The sequence below is a fragment of the Salmo salar genome, chromosome ssa15, assembly GCF_905237065.1.
Source record: "Salmo salar chromosome ssa15, Ssal_v3.1, whole genome shotgun sequence".
In the NCBI taxonomy this organism is placed as follows: Eukaryota; Metazoa; Chordata; class Actinopteri; order Salmoniformes; family Salmonidae; genus Salmo; species Salmo salar.
The window spans coordinates 36,852,182-36,867,795 of NC_059456.1; the positions used below are offsets into that span (position 1 = coordinate 36,852,182).

Below are 15,614 nucleotides of genomic sequence, written 5' to 3' on the forward strand. Positions count from 1 at the left end.
ACCGCCACAGGAAAGGAAGGCCCAGTGTTACCTCTGATGCAGAGGATAAGTTCATTAGTTACCAGCCTCAGAAATCGACAATTAACTGCACCTCAGATTGCAGCCCAAATAACTGCTTCACAGAGTTCAAGTAACAGACACATCTCAACATCAACGATGGTGCTTTGCTGGTGACACTGTCTGTGATTTATTTAGAATTCAAGGCACACTTAACCAGCATGGCTACCACAGCATTCTGCAGCAATATACCATCCCATCTGGTTTGCGCTTAGTAGGACTATCATTTGTTTTTCAACAGGACAATGATCCAATACACACCTCCAGGCTGTGTAAGGGCTATTTGACCAAGGAGAGTGATGGAGTGCTGCATCAGATGACCTGGCCTCCACAATCACTCAACCTCAATGCAATTGAGATGGTTTGGGATGAGTTGGACTGCAGAGTGAAGGAAAAGCAGCAAACAAGTGCTCAGCATATGTGGGAACCCCTTCAAGACTGTTGGAAAAGCATTCCTCGTGAAGCTGGTTGAGAGAATGCCAAGAGTGTGCAAAGCTGTCATTAAGGCAAAGGGTGGCTATTTGAAGAATCTCAAATATAAAATATATTTTGATTTGTTGAACACTTTTTTTGGTTACTACATGATTCCATATGTGTTATTTCATATTTCTGATGTCTTCACTACTATTCTACAATGTAGAAAATAGTACAAATAAAGAAAAACCCTTGAATGAGGAGGTGTGTCCAAACTTTTGACTGGTATTGTATATCAACAGCTTTACTTGGCAAAACAAATAAAGAATGGACCACCTTGCTGCAGGGTAGTGCAGCAGCACACACAAAACAACCATTAGCACTTTCGCTTTCCATCAAATATCCATTACAGAGCAGATATTCGGTTGTGGGCACTGAGGATCAATAGATACCATTAAAGTCTAGGAGGTTGAGCGTTCATTATTAATGCATTGATTGCCTCTTGTTGTATGTTTGTAGCGAAATGGATCGATGGCCTTGTCTTTGTTTATAACCTTGACATGCTAGTACTTACTGCACAAGGTACATTAAGTTACTTACTAGTACATTGCCACTGTGTTGTACCAAATAACAGGACTGTGCTACATAGGTCTAAAGGGACACTCACAACACTGTCATGTGATAGGGTCATATGTCAAAAGGCCTACATCTTAAGCATCAAACCATGATGAAACCAAAACCAACATCTTCATTTCAGCCAACCAAATAATACATAAAATAGACTGAGGAATCACATTTTAAATATGTATTTTGTCAGGTTTTGAAAGGTAAATATCAAATAGGATTAAAGCACAAATGTAAAACAAAAGTCTGTCTTTCTTCACACATCAAAGTAAAAGTAACATCCAACTCACCAGCAGAAGATGAACATAATCACAGTTGAGAGGCACATCCATCGATTCATTCCAAGAGATCCAGGTGCAAAATAAAAGCATAGGGAGAATTAGGCCTATAATTAATTTCATAGTTTCATATGCTTTCAGAGGTTGTGCAACATAAGATCACACCCATATACTGTAGACTTTAAAATGAGAAGTAAGAAAAAAATGATGTACCTCAATACTGTTTTTCCTGTTTAAGCAACAAATGATCAATTACAGACATAAATCCTAGTTCCAGTTGATTAGCATGATATGTGCTGTGATACTACCAGGGAATCAAACTGTCTTCTGTTACCCCCCCAGGATTGTTGTTTCTAATCAAATCCCGAAACATGGTGACAGATTTACCCCAAGGGATTAGTTAGAAGAATTATCACAATCCACCAACTGGCCCGTAGATATCAAATGCATAAAAAAAACAAGGTTATTAAAAGATACCCTAGCTGCTTACTCTTTGACGGCAAAGAGGTTGCTCTAGGTTAATAACATCACCGGCGGTAGAAGAGCTAGGTCAAGTTCACCTTTGATGCGGCAAATTCCAGTACATCAAGGTCTCCTTACTGCTGACTCAATGAGGAGGGCTAGTGTTAAAGGAAACAGTGGATTAAGAGGGAGAGAGACAAAGTACTTGGAGCAGTGACTCTGTCACACTCTGTGTGCACGTAAATCCTGTTGATGCTATCTTGGGGCAGAGTCTTGAACACAGCCAGGCTGGTTAAAAAGATTACTTTATAAGGCAGTGTGGCAGACTGATGATTGAGTTGACAGCAACTGCTCTCTTCATAACCTTTTCATGCAATAGCCTCTCTGTAATGTCATAAATGGATTCCATGATGCAGGATGACTTTGCGGTGTACAGGTGCCTGACAGTAGAGCCGATTGAATGTCTCAAATGCCATGAATTGTAATCCTCCATTTTATAATCTGTTTTATGACTGCACGCACATGCCTTTAATGACTGACATTCAGTACATACCACAATCAATTACACATCTTTGAGATGATTATGTACATTTCAAGAATATTTCAGTGTAAGAAGAGGTCTTTTGATTTTTGTGAAACACATACACAGCTACAATTTACATGTAAAACATCTTACAATGGTGGTTCTATGAATGATAGCTGTTGTATAACATTGCACCCCAATTTTCATTATTCTATTTACTATGAAAAATTCATCAACAAAACATGCTCTGTAACCAGAGCCTAAGTTCCTGTGCTACACATATCCTGGAGGAAGGAACTGTGAGCAAATATAGGCGTTTCAGATTCTCACTCACCTCAGAGATTGTGTACTTAAATTGACATAGGCACCAAGAGATAAGATGGGGAGATAGACACTCCAGGCGTTCACCTGTCTGCTTCTGTTCAGTTAAAGAACGAGTCGCCAAACTGGTCCTGCTATTACACCTGTTCCCTTGTGATAGCAGGTATCTCCCCCACAATCTGAAACCAAATCCAGTGGTGTGCAGTTACAAAACACAAACAATGGCGTTAACAGTAGAGGGAAGAACATACATGAGCCTTTTTTCAAGGCATTGTTTGTTCCGCAAACAATACAGGTGTTACCTGGGGAGAGGATGGTGAACAAGGAAGAAGTATCGTGGTGTACTTTTAAAATATTGTATGGAAATGTAACACTACACTTTTTTTATGTAATATTTCAATACTGTATAAGCTCAATGTTGCATAATGACAAACTACTGGCTTGTTTAGAGATCTGCCCTTCACTTCAACGTGTGTGACTTCTGTCTTTATTACAGGAGGGTGTATATTATGTATTGATTTAATCAGTCTTTTCCTGCCAGTTATTTAAATACACGAAGAAAGGCGACATACAGTTATTAGAACTCTATTCTATCTAGTTTGTGTCTCGTTTGTTCTAGGGCTGGGTTGGGGTTGTACACTAGGCCATCTACACAGCATGTGTGCGTTACCATGTCCTGATTCTGATGTCTGTTACAAGAATGGGTGTGGCCTAGTCTAATTGAGGTTAACAGGGCATAAACTGATACTCTATCACCACCTGCTGCTGGCTATTTGTTTTCAGGAAGTACCAGTACTCAGGCACAGAAAAGTGATTGACAACTTTCAAAATTTAGTGAGAAATTAGTGCAAGGAAAATGATTATCTTGTAAATACCTTGTCTATACAATATTGTAATCACCTCACCCCATTATCATTTAGCTATTGTACCAGTTAACAGAAACACTGTGTTTCAGTTTCAGTAACAGTGTCAAAGCACAGTGAAGGTTAATACTTGATCATGGATCAGTTCCATTAAATTACACATCAGAGTCATTGGATGAAGGCGTCTTTTGTACGGGTTTTTGTTCAGATCCCTGCTGCTTGGTCTGAACATTAACACGCTTCTCTTGCGGTACGGATTTGGACGCTTAAGGTCCTAATTTTTCATATCAGAGAGAAATCCTTTCCAAAAAACAAAACGTTAAATTGATACACACCTTTATAGGGTTAATGTTCCCACAAGGCCATATCTCCATGTTACATTACGTGTTTACAGAAGACAGAAGGACCACCTGTTATTACATGCCCCCCCGAAAACATGTATTGTATGTAATGGACGAAGGCTGCCAGAAACGTGTTGTCAATGAAAAACAACTCTCTCGGCTTCAACAGTGATAAAGCCGGTTAAAACTACTGTTATATATATATATATATATATATATATATATATATATATATATACACACACACACACACACACACACACACACTAGCTGACAACAGGAGTGCTGTTTTGAAGCAGCTGCGCCTCCATCTTGGCACTCCCTCGCCGTTGTAAAAAACATTATAGAAATGCATTTACTAATGTCTACATTTGTTTTTGCCATGTTCATTCTATTACAGACACCTAAATGCTTACTTTTAAATTATATTAGGTCAGCTAAATATACTAATTTAAATAAAACATATATAGAAAAACGTTTTCATTAAGGTAGACTTTTTTGAAAGTACTAATGTTACTGTCCCCACTACAACAACAAAAATACTTGAAAACATGTAATTTTGTCCTTGAAACATTTAAATGAAATACTGTAGAATTCCATTCATTCCTATGGAGGACTGGTTTTCTGAGGATTGCCAACGTGGCCAACCGTTGGCTTCAAAGCCAATACATAGCATTAGTAATCCAGGGTTTCTATAAATCTTTGTTTAAAACTGTACAGTAATTGTGCATTTTGCATTTGTGAAATTATTTTGGCGTGATATGAAAGTTGTGGGCTTTATATTTCTAGAACCATATCGCAATTGAGAATCGATTCATATTTAGATTGAGTATTTGGCTGCCAGAGCCAGTCTACCTATGAAAATGACATATACAGTAGCTAAGGTACTTGGACCTTCATAAGCAGTAACGGTAAGGTTAGGCTCCATACAAGTGTTGGGCTAAGTGAAGGTTACTACTCAACATCACTACATCTGTATTAGAAAATGTTATATATTCTGAAGAGTGAACTATGGACACTCTTACTGAGAGTTGTGGCTGCTTTGAGTGATGTATTGTTGTCTCTACCTTCTTGCACTTTGTGCTTTTGTCTGTGCCCAATAATGTTTGTACCCTGTTTTGTGCTGCTACTATGTTGTGCTGCTGCCATGTTGTGTTTCTACCATGCTATGTTGTTGTCTTAAGGTCTCTCTTTATGTAGTGTTGTCTCTCTTGTCATGATGTGTGTTTTGTCCTATATTTGTTATTATTATTTATTGTTTATCCAGCCCCCGTCCCAGCAGGAGGCCTTTTGCCAGGCCATCATTGTAAATAAGAATATGTTCTTATTGTAAATAAGAATATGTTCTTAACTGACTTGCCTATTTAAATAAAGGTCAAATAAAAAGCTAATTTAATACCATTTACAGACAAACAAATATAAAAGGTAACACGTTGCCATGATTGTCAAAAACTGTAGCAATCAACACGAGAATGTCATAATATACCTAGCAAACATTTAAGTGATAATGCCCTCGAAGCCGGTGTTTGGAGGTTTTATTGCGAGGGCCGGCAAACCGTGCCAATATATCCTCCAAACACCGGCTTCGAGGGCATTATCACTTTTATACAACGGGTTACCAACATATTCAAATAATGATTGACATATTTTCTTTAAAAATGTTATTTTGATAAGTTTATTCATACTATTTCATCCTTCCACGAGATATAATCCAAATCTAGGGTTGCTAGAGACGCGACCCAGTCGGTTTGTCTTTTTGTTCTATGTCTACGGACGCGACCCAATCCTTCGTTCCATACTGGCTGTCAACATTCTTATCCCTTGCTTGTTAGCTAGCCAACTACGGCTAACTTACAGTCACGTCAAAAAGTGCAGCCAGAATAACAGCAAAGTAGCTTCATTTGCATTTTTTAAAGCTGTTTTCAGTGATATTTATTTAGATACATCCATAACAATGTGCTAATGAGGCGGTTATTTCGCCTGGCATTGAAAATGTGCTCACTTGTCCGGACAATGTCGTTCATAGGAACGAGCCAAAAACACAGCAACAGTAACAGAATCACGTCAAACTAAAGCTGGAAAGACTGCAAATTAGCTGTTTTGTTTTAATAAATAAAAAAATAAATGTTTTTGTATATATCCATAAAAATGATGCCAGCAGACTCTTGATTTCAAACTGGCTGAGAAACGCTGCCTGCCTGCCTGCCTGTCTGTCTGTCTCGTTCCGACTGAAACAATGTTGCAAATGTCGGAGATACAAACTGCAAGGTTTATATAGATCTCCGCTGTTGAAAACGACATTTTTGTCTAAGCGAAATGTGAGATAATGTGTAGATGCTTTTATAGTGGAAATCAAGTTATAAATTGCCTGGCTGGGCTGATGAGACAGTGAATTGTGCAGTCAGATGGAACAGAGTAAATAGGCACGTAAACGTCATAGATTTAGCCGGTGGTAATTTGTGGAATAGACACCGGCGGGAATGCGGTTTTAACCAATGAAATTAGACCCACTCGTTGTATAAATTATGTCAACTAACGTTTGTTTTTGACATAAGTGTATGAAATTTGATCATTTTGAGTATCCGTAGTCTTGTATTTACAAGTGTAGTGAGTTATGTTAGCTAGCTAGAAGTAAGCACACATTTTTCAGGTTTGCTGCATAAAGTACCATTTAACTTTATGCTAAAAACAAATGCTGGACATTTTGTTTTTATTCTCTACAAAGCTAGCGACGTTACTAGTTAACTTCAATTAGACGTATTTTAACAGATGGCAGGCGCTAGTTAGCTAAAGGTAGCTAGCGAGTAATAAAAGACTGAATGCCATGGCCTGGTCACGCGTGAGTTAACTATCCTTACGCCAAATGCTATGTTGCTAGCTAACGTTATCTGGTTAGTCTCATTTAGGTTGTCCTGCTCAGACTTCACTTCTTAAATCTGTTAGAGGGATTTGCCTGCTTCAAAGAATGCTTGCAGTTCCGAGAACATCAATGTGCAAACTGCACGAAGCCCCACGCTAAATTTGACAAAGGAAACTAATCAAAACGGTTTCTACTTTTCTGTATTACCTCAAGGTCAGGTAAACTTCTTTGGAATGCAGCCGGTCACTGGGACTGATTATGCTGTCGAGCTCGAGACGAGCAGCAAGGACCATGACAACGACCTCTTGCTGTCACCTGCACATGATCGATCGACTGATATAGTTGCTGCTGAGGAAAGTCACTTGCATTACAATGTGAAGGAGCTCATCGCCCCTGGTAAGATATATATATATATCTCATCACAGAAATGCGCTACAAATCACTTTGTAATTTGGAACAGCGATTGACGAAGTCGACTAAACCAATCCATTGTTTCTGCAACTACATCCCCCTAACAAGCAATGTTTACAATGTGTTCTACCTTCTTGTGGCTTTGTGACTCTTGACATTTAAGTAGTCCAACCTCAATGGAAAATTGAAAGACTTCACTAGCAACTTGCTGTTTATTATCTATGCATAGTCACTTTACCCCTACCTACATGTACAAATTGCCTCGACTACCCTGCACATTGACTCGTACTGGTACCCCCTTTATATAGCCTCATTATTGTTACTTTTTTGTTGTAAATATTTTCTTAACTGCATTGTTGGTTAAGGGCTTGTAAGTAAGCATTTCACAGTAAGGTCTACACCTGTTGTATTTGGCCCATGTGACAAATTTGAAAAAGAGAACTATTATTAGAGAATTGTGAGAACATTCTCTTCTCACTAACATCAAAGGGAAAGTGCATTCCATAGTAATTGGATGACATGCTGCACAAACGGAGCCCCCCCCCCCTTTTTTTATTTTTTTCCATCCAAGTACCTTATATTGTTATGTACTGTCTTGGTGGTGGCCAGTTCCATGGCTTAATATCAGAAGTTCTAGGATCATCGCTGTCACACTGCATCACAAGATACTGTTTGCATGCTTGTTGTTGTCAACGCAGCACAATGGATGGGGTGGAGTTACACCACAGCAAGTTGGTGGCACCTTAATTGGGAAGAATGGGCTCATGTTAATGAGTGGAATGGTATCAAACGCATGGTTTCCAGATGTTTGAATCCATTTACTCCGTTCTGGACATTATTATGAGCCATTCTCCCCTCCGCATCCTGTGAGTCACACACACACAATCCATTCAGTCAGACCATACATTTTGCTATGAGCAGTTTTTTTCTGTTGCTCAACTACTTTCAAGGAATAGCTTGTGTTCACTAGCTTCAAATATTCATTACATTCACCCAGAGTCTTGGAGCACTTTTGTTGGAAATTATGTCTGTGATATTTGGAGGATCCATCTTAGCCATTTGCATGCTGTCATCTCCCCCTTGTTCCTCAGAAAATTAAATAGTGAAGAGGATCCAACTACAGAATAACAGAATCACACATTTGTCTCTTGTAAAACACTAATATCATTGTGCTACATTTCCCCTAGTCACTAAGCCAGAGGCCAATTTGAAGAAGAAGCGAAAGAGGTGAGTGTTTGGTTAGAGAGTGAGGAGGATGCAGAGAGAAAGAAAACACAAGGCCCAAACTACTTTGTTTCAATACCCATCACAAATCGTAAAGTACGATTTTTATGAATTAGTTTTTTTGTTTGTTGAAAAGTAAATGTTATATTTTTATTTTGGTGTATTTCTCAAGTTTCTCCACATGAACTCACTGATAATTGGAATACATTACTGCTTGTTTCACTTTAAATGTCATCACAAGGCAACTGCTGGAACTGAATGGCCAGAGAGTGAATGGCATGCTCTACTTGTGCAGATCAGTGTAGGCGTGGGGGTGGTGCAGGCCCTGGTGATGCAGAGGGACTCCAGACTCACTCGGGCTCTGGTGCCTGTAGCCAGTCTCCACATCACGCTGCTGGTGACCCACTTGGCCAGTCAAGAGGAAGTGAACTTGTGAGTATCTGCAGCTGATCTCACTTATTTCAACCAAACAGCCACCCTCTGTTTATAGATGGCAGAAGCCATATTCTGTCTGTTTCTATATCCTACACATTTGTAGAGAGAATATTGATTAAAATATAATTTGTCCATAGGTGAAAATATTCAGTGCAGTGTGGTATTTTCTGAAAACATACAGTAAAACACAATGTAGGCAACCACTTCTACTTTTTTGAACCTCCATAGCCACTAAATATATAGTCCTGGAACTGTATCTCCCTATGACTAACACATGGTTACATGTCTGACTGTGTACACATCCCAGGAAATGTATATTTCCATCACGAAATACTGCAGGGGTAAATTTATGTATTAGCCTGATGTGTGTGACTGTGGTGGAAAGAGGATGAAGTAGAGGGATGGAGAGGATTAATGCTGTGCTCTGCTGACTGCAGGGCAGTGTGTGCAGTGGCCCAGATGAAGGCATCGCTGCAGGACCTGCTGCGGGGGCGAGAGCTCATCCTGCCCTTCCATAGCATCGGACACTTCAGGAAGGTGGCGTTTTGTAGAGTTGGCCCAGGGAGAGAACGTTGTCTAACTGGTCCAGATTGCAGGTGGGTACTACTGCTAGTCGGCTGCTGCTCCCCCACCCAACCCCCCTCTCCTTACTCTCCCTCTTCCCATCCTCCTCCACCTGCTTTTATCCCGTGTGCGGAATCTTTGACGTCACTCACTGTGCCTTTCTAGCTGTATATTGATGTGAGTTGGGCTGCCAATTTTTTAATAAATCTGTGTATATGAGGATTGTTTTTAGCCATTTTAAATGGTATGCTTTCATAAATTAATATTTAAGCTGCAATATCAATTATTTATACAGCACATTTCAGACATGGAATGCAACGCAATGTGCGTCACAGGAGGGGGGGAAAAAATCGAATTAACAATGAAAATAACTTAAATATTTACTACATAAAAGGATAAACTAAAGAATAACAATTAAAAACTGAATGACTAAAAAGCACCCTAAGGAAAAGCAATGGCTAAAAAGGTGTGTTTTAAGAATGTCCACAGTTTCAGTCCCCCTGTACTCAGTAATTTGTTGGAGCACCTTTGGCAGCGATTACAGCCTCGAGTCTTCTTGGGTAAGAAGCTACAAACTTGGCACACCTTTGTATGGGGAGTTTCTCACATTCTTCTCTGCAGATCCCCTCAAGCTCTGTCAGGTTGGATGGGGAGCGTCGCTGCACAGCTCTTTTCAGGTCTCTCCAGAGATGTTCAAGTCCGGGCTCTGGCTGGGCCACTCAAGGACATTCAGAGACTTGTCCCAAAGCTGTGGACTTAGGATCATTGTCCTGTTGGAAGGTGATCCTTTGCCTCAGTCTGAGAACCTGCTCCAGAGTGCCCAGGACTTGATCAAGGATCTCTCTGTACTTTACTCCGTTCATCTTTCCCTCGATGCTGACTAGTCTCCCAGTCTCTGCCGCTGAAAAACATCCCCACAGCATGATTCTGCCACCACCATGATTCTGCCAGGTTTCCTCCAGATGTGATGCTTGGCATTCAGGCTAAAGAGTTCAATCTTGGTTTCATCAGACCAGAGAATCTTGTTTGTCATGGTCCGAGTCCTTTAGGTGTGTTTTGCAAGCTCCAAGCGGGCTGCCACTCTACCGTAAAGGCCTGATTGGTGGAGTGCTGCAGAGATTGTGGAAGGTTCTCCCATCTACACAGAGGAACGCTGGAGCTCTGTCAGAGTGACCATCGGGTTCTTGGTCACCTCCCTGACCAAGGCCCTTCTCCCCCGATTGCTCAATTTGGCTGGGCGGCCAGCTCTAGGAAGAGTCTTGGTGGTTCCAAACTTCTTCCATTTAAGAATGATGGAGGCCACTGTGTTCTTGGGGACCTTCAATGCTGCAGACATTTCTTGGTACCCTTTCCCAGATCTGTGCCTCGACACAATCCTGTCTCGGAGCTCGACAGACTTCCTTTGACCTCATGGCTTGGTTTTTGCTCTGACATGCACTGTCAACAATGGGACCTTTTTTTATATAGACAAGTGTGTGCCTTTCCAAATCGAAACATCAAGTATGATCAATGGAAACGGGATGCACGTTAGCTCAATTGAGTCTCATAGCAAATGGTCTGAATACTTGTGTAGAGTAAGTATTCATTATGGGGTATTGGTGGTAGGTTGATGCGGGAAAATGTTTTTAATACATTTGAGTAATACTGTAACGTAACAAAATTTGGAAGAAGTCAAGGGATCTGAGTACTAAACTGCACAACATGGAACCTTGTGGAACGCCACATGTGATATGTTTTCTCTGAGTTATGTTCACCAAGTGTGACTAACGGTTAAATAGGTCCTAAACCAATTTAGGACCTGCGAATGTAACTTTTTGGGCGACCCGATCAAATTCACATAGTGTGTTATAGATGGGGCTGTGGCGGTCACGAATCACCACTCACTCACATGGCTCTCCATCATGTGATCGGGTCTTTCTCACAGGCTACAAGTGAAGACAGACCCATCGGGGACGCAACTGTGAGCATCCTTATCCAATTCCGAGGTGCATATTGAAGATATTGGAATAACTGTCCCCATTTTACTTTTCATCAGCCAACAAGATGAGTAGGCCTAACGAACAGCAAAATCACTAACCTATGTCATTCTACTATCTCTCATAGTACAAAAGTTGACATTCTGTGCGAGAAATAAATATTCCGAACATAGTCTGGGACAGTTGTGGGATGCGCTAGATCCCAAATTGAATACCACTAGCATCAACCTTTTTTACGCAATGTATGCATAAGATCACAACATTTAGCTTAAAATGTTGATAGCCTAATAGTTTATTTCTTCACAAGCGCTGCTATGCGCTCATTGTAGTAGGCTATAAGCGTAAATGTTCCATTAGCAGAAAACACCATTATCAAAAGTGACCGCAAATGCAATTATGCATGTAATGCTTTTATTATAAAGGTGCATTTTTATGGTGAAATGATCTTCCCCAAACTTTGAAAATCACTCGCTGCTTGTGTATGCAATTTAGGCTTGTCACGAACTGGCTCGTAGCCCATAACAAAAAGGGAGAAAACGTTGATAACGGAATAACAAAATATATATATATATATATAGAGAGGTGCCAAAACAAATTAACTCAAAGAAGCCCCAAATTGCCACAACTAAAAACAAGTGTGTCTGCGTGGAGAGAGTCTCTTCAATGTATGGGGGAAAGACGTATTTATTTATATCCGGAACACACCCGAGCCCAGGGGTGTCCCATGTTGCTGACGACCCTCCCGGCTCCGCCCACCGACATCCTGTTAAGAAAAACGAGCAGACAGAGGGGGAGGTTTACACCCCTTGTAAAGCGGATTAAGGTGCTTAATTTTAAGAAGTTGTGATCAAAACATATATATGCCTATGGGCTAGGCTACATGAGGTGTGCGCGTATGATTCGAAAAAGTAAATGCTGGGTGTCATTCACAGGCGACTATATAATTCACAAGTGGCACACGAGTGATAGGTTAATATTGTCACCCTTCAGACTATTCTTGATTTAATCTTGTTTTTACATATATAAAATAATATATGTGAAATTTGTTTTGATTTAGAATGTGTCTTTATCATGCACCTGTATCAAAACCGGGGTAGCGAGAAAAAATAAGTGTAATCTATTCACTTAAATGGCGAATGGAGGAAGCTTTCCCGTGGTTAATTTGTGCCAGCCAGGTAGGCTATACTCCTGTTGTAAAGAAAAGCAATGTGCTAAATATTAGGGAAGTTAAGATATAAATATATAAAGCTGATGGGATCCTTTTAAAAATATTTTTTTTATAGAAGCCATCACGTAATTGCATAGCCTATAGATATGTTGCGCAACATGAGCTCATGGGCTCTTATGACATTTTGATTACATTTGCATTGATGTCAGTGATTAGAGGGACAATAGAGTGCTGAGTACCAGGCAGTTAGCAAGTTTGGTTGGCTGCTAATGACCATCAGCAGCATCAGAGCTTGGAGAAGCCTACTTACTGTGACTTAACAGACAAGTGACTGGCGGTCACTTGTCCTCACTTGCCTTCATGACAAGTGACTGGCAGTAATATGGTCACCACAACAGCCCTAGTTATAGATCAGTTATTGTCATTGAAAGCAAGTCTCTAAGAAGCGGTAGATCTGTTCTATGGGCACTATTTTTATGCTTCTATGTTTAGTTTTTGCATCTTACTTTCGGTTTTGTACACTGGCTGAAAATACAATTATTTGTAGTTATGGAAAATATATTTCACACAATGTTTGTCTACACTATACTTGTTTTGTCACAAACTGAAATTAGACTTACCTCCAATTTTAGCAACCACAAAATGGTGCTATTTCTGCATTATAGTGCATCTTTAATGTTTTGCTTTTTTCTCGCATTATCAAAATCTGATATCTTTATTATTTTGTACTTTTTAGATATTACAAGCTTTTTTCAATGAAGCTGTGCTTTTTAGATGGAGAAAGCTTCCCTAAAATAGACACTAACAGATTATCAGCTGCTGTCTTTTACTGCCCATTTGTGTTCTTCCACTAACCCCTATACCCCCCGCCCTCTCCTCCTATTGATTATCTCCTTGTCTTACACCACCCTGGCTTAAAGTTGCTCTCTCCCCTGTGGTCCTGAGCTACAAATAGATCTGCTGTTGTTTTTCCCATCACCCTCGCTCTCTCTGGTCATTTGCTCCAGGTCTTGTGAGGAAAACGTTTGAGGAGAAATGCGTCTCATCTGGTGACCGCAAAGCCTTCAAGCCTCACCTTATCTTCATGAAGCTGTCCAAAACTCCTCAGCTACACAGTCAGGTGAGCCTCATCACTCCTGCTGGAACGATATGCATAGAGAGAACACAGCTGTGTGGAGGACTAGCGCAGCTTCACTATCCCTTCTTACTGGCAACCTTTTCTGCCTTTGAGGGATACCTTATTTGGTTGTGTAGGTAAGATTGTTAGTGGTTCAGAGAATTCAAAGCCAAGTGTGTGTATTTATTCTGCCTTTCATATCAATTTAGTCGAGACATCTTGATTGACTCAAATCGATTTAAATGAATGTTAATGTATTTCTACGCTGCAAGACCAAAGTCCTTATGATAATGTCATTGATTATAATAATGCGTAGATTATCATGAAATAAGTCTGATCATGCACATTCAGTGACTTAGGAATGAACATCAGTAGTTGTAGTAATACAATATAATACCTGACAGTTTTTATAAATGTAACCTTTATTTTGCTAGGCAAGTCAGTTAAGAACAAATTCTTATTTACAATGACGGCCAAACTGGCATGACGCCGGGCCAATTGTGCGCCGCCCTATGGGACTCCCAATCACGGCTGGATGTGATAGTGTAAGCCATTTATAAACTTAACAGTATCTTTATCCTAAGTCACTGTCCCATGGAAGGAAGAAGGCCCTTTGATCAAATTGTGAACAATGATATTCACCCGGGTTGAGTGAATTTGTAGCAGCGGTCCACTATGTGACATGTTTACCCTCCTGGCTGAGTGAATGATGGTTATGGCAGTCGATGTACAGTGGTCTGGCAAAAGGAGGAGGGATGAGGAGCATTTGACCTGGAGGGGGGGATAGTAGGAGGGGAAGATGGGAGCCCCCTGCTTTATTGGTTTGTTGGCAGTGGATGCCATATTTCCTGCTGGTGTTATTATTCCCACCCGACAACAGGCAGCCTAGAGAATACTTTGTTACTGTGTGGGGTCAGGGTGGATGGGTGTGTTCAGAAACATCCATATCTGGTCAGACGTGACATTGTGCACATCCCCATGTCTGTCTGTCTGCTGTCTCCCAGGGTTTAAAGAAGCTGTACTCTAACTACGCTCGACACCACTTTGGAAACGAGAGGGTGTTCAGACTGGCCCTCTGCTCAATGTTGAAGAAAAAGACCCCAGATGGATACTACCACCGAGGTCAGTTTCGGTGAGTAGAACCATGAGGCAGACTTGAAAGAATTGTGACTGAAAATCTCATCTGCTGTCCGCATTGACATAATTTAGAATTCCAAGAGATGAACACAATGTTTTTTGCTTCAGACCTACTGTACCACTTCAATATCACATGAATTATGCACATAACTTGATTTACTCAAACTTGGGAGGTAAACTAAACCTGAGGGAAAGTCCAAATATCATAATACAGACTAATAGTGAGTACAGTGGGGATTTTCTTACTGGGATTTAATATTTATCCAAGAAAAATTTACAGAACCAGTTTATATAATGTGACGTAGCAAGGGATGTTATTGTTTTTTAGCCTAGATTTTATTTTCAAACTGCCCCTTGATGTTACTGAACGGAATTCTTGCGGGTTGGTTTGTTTATATTTTGACCAGCAGAGGGAGTTTCTTTTTTTAGGTGATTGTCTGTCAGGGCGGTGCTTTTCCTCTATATCATCTGGTCAACTCTTTACCCAGGGACTAACATTAGGAGGTTTAAGATGCTTGTTGTTCAGACCTGCCTTGATATCCGGTTTGTTCTGACAATCAATAGACACTCATAATCAAGACACAATTGGTGGGGATTGTGTTTTGTGGCTTTTAGTACTTGTTTTTTGTTCAGATTCCCTGCTTGCTTTCTTTGGATGAATAAATTATTTGAGGATGATGTTCTTCTCTGGGAACAAGTGTCCTTGTCAGCTGTTCACTTCGTGTTCTATTTTGACTGAGTAAACCACAGAACAGACCTTTTTCGAATTAGCCTAATTGTTTAAAAGCCCAGGAATGTTTACGTTTGGCCTCCAACTTCTGGAGATTTTGGTTTTTGCT

The 15,614-nt window shown here is 40.3% G+C and overlaps 1 long non-coding RNA gene and 1 other non-coding gene across 2 annotated transcripts; one reads left to right on the forward strand and one right to left on the reverse strand.

Moving 5' to 3' along the window:
* Nucleotides 1-1,394: 1,394 nt before the first annotated feature.
* On the reverse strand, nt 1,395-7,096 carry LOC106571362 (uncharacterized). The gene is made up of 3 exons (XR_001320916.2): nt 6,951-7,096; nt 2,693-2,858; nt 1,395-1,993 (listed from the first exon to the last, which is right to left on the reverse strand). It is a non-coding gene; the product is annotated as an uncharacterized lncRNA (long non-coding RNA).
* On the forward strand, nt 6,395-14,744 carry LOC106571361 (A kinase (PRKA) anchor protein 7). Its single transcript, XR_006759163.1, has 7 exons — nt 6,395-6,722; nt 6,957-7,139; nt 8,342-8,381; nt 8,674-8,810; nt 9,251-9,409; nt 13,529-13,641; nt 14,643-14,744. It is a non-coding gene; the product is annotated as an A kinase (PRKA) anchor protein 7 (transcript).
* Nucleotides 14,745-15,614: the final 870 nt, after the last annotated feature.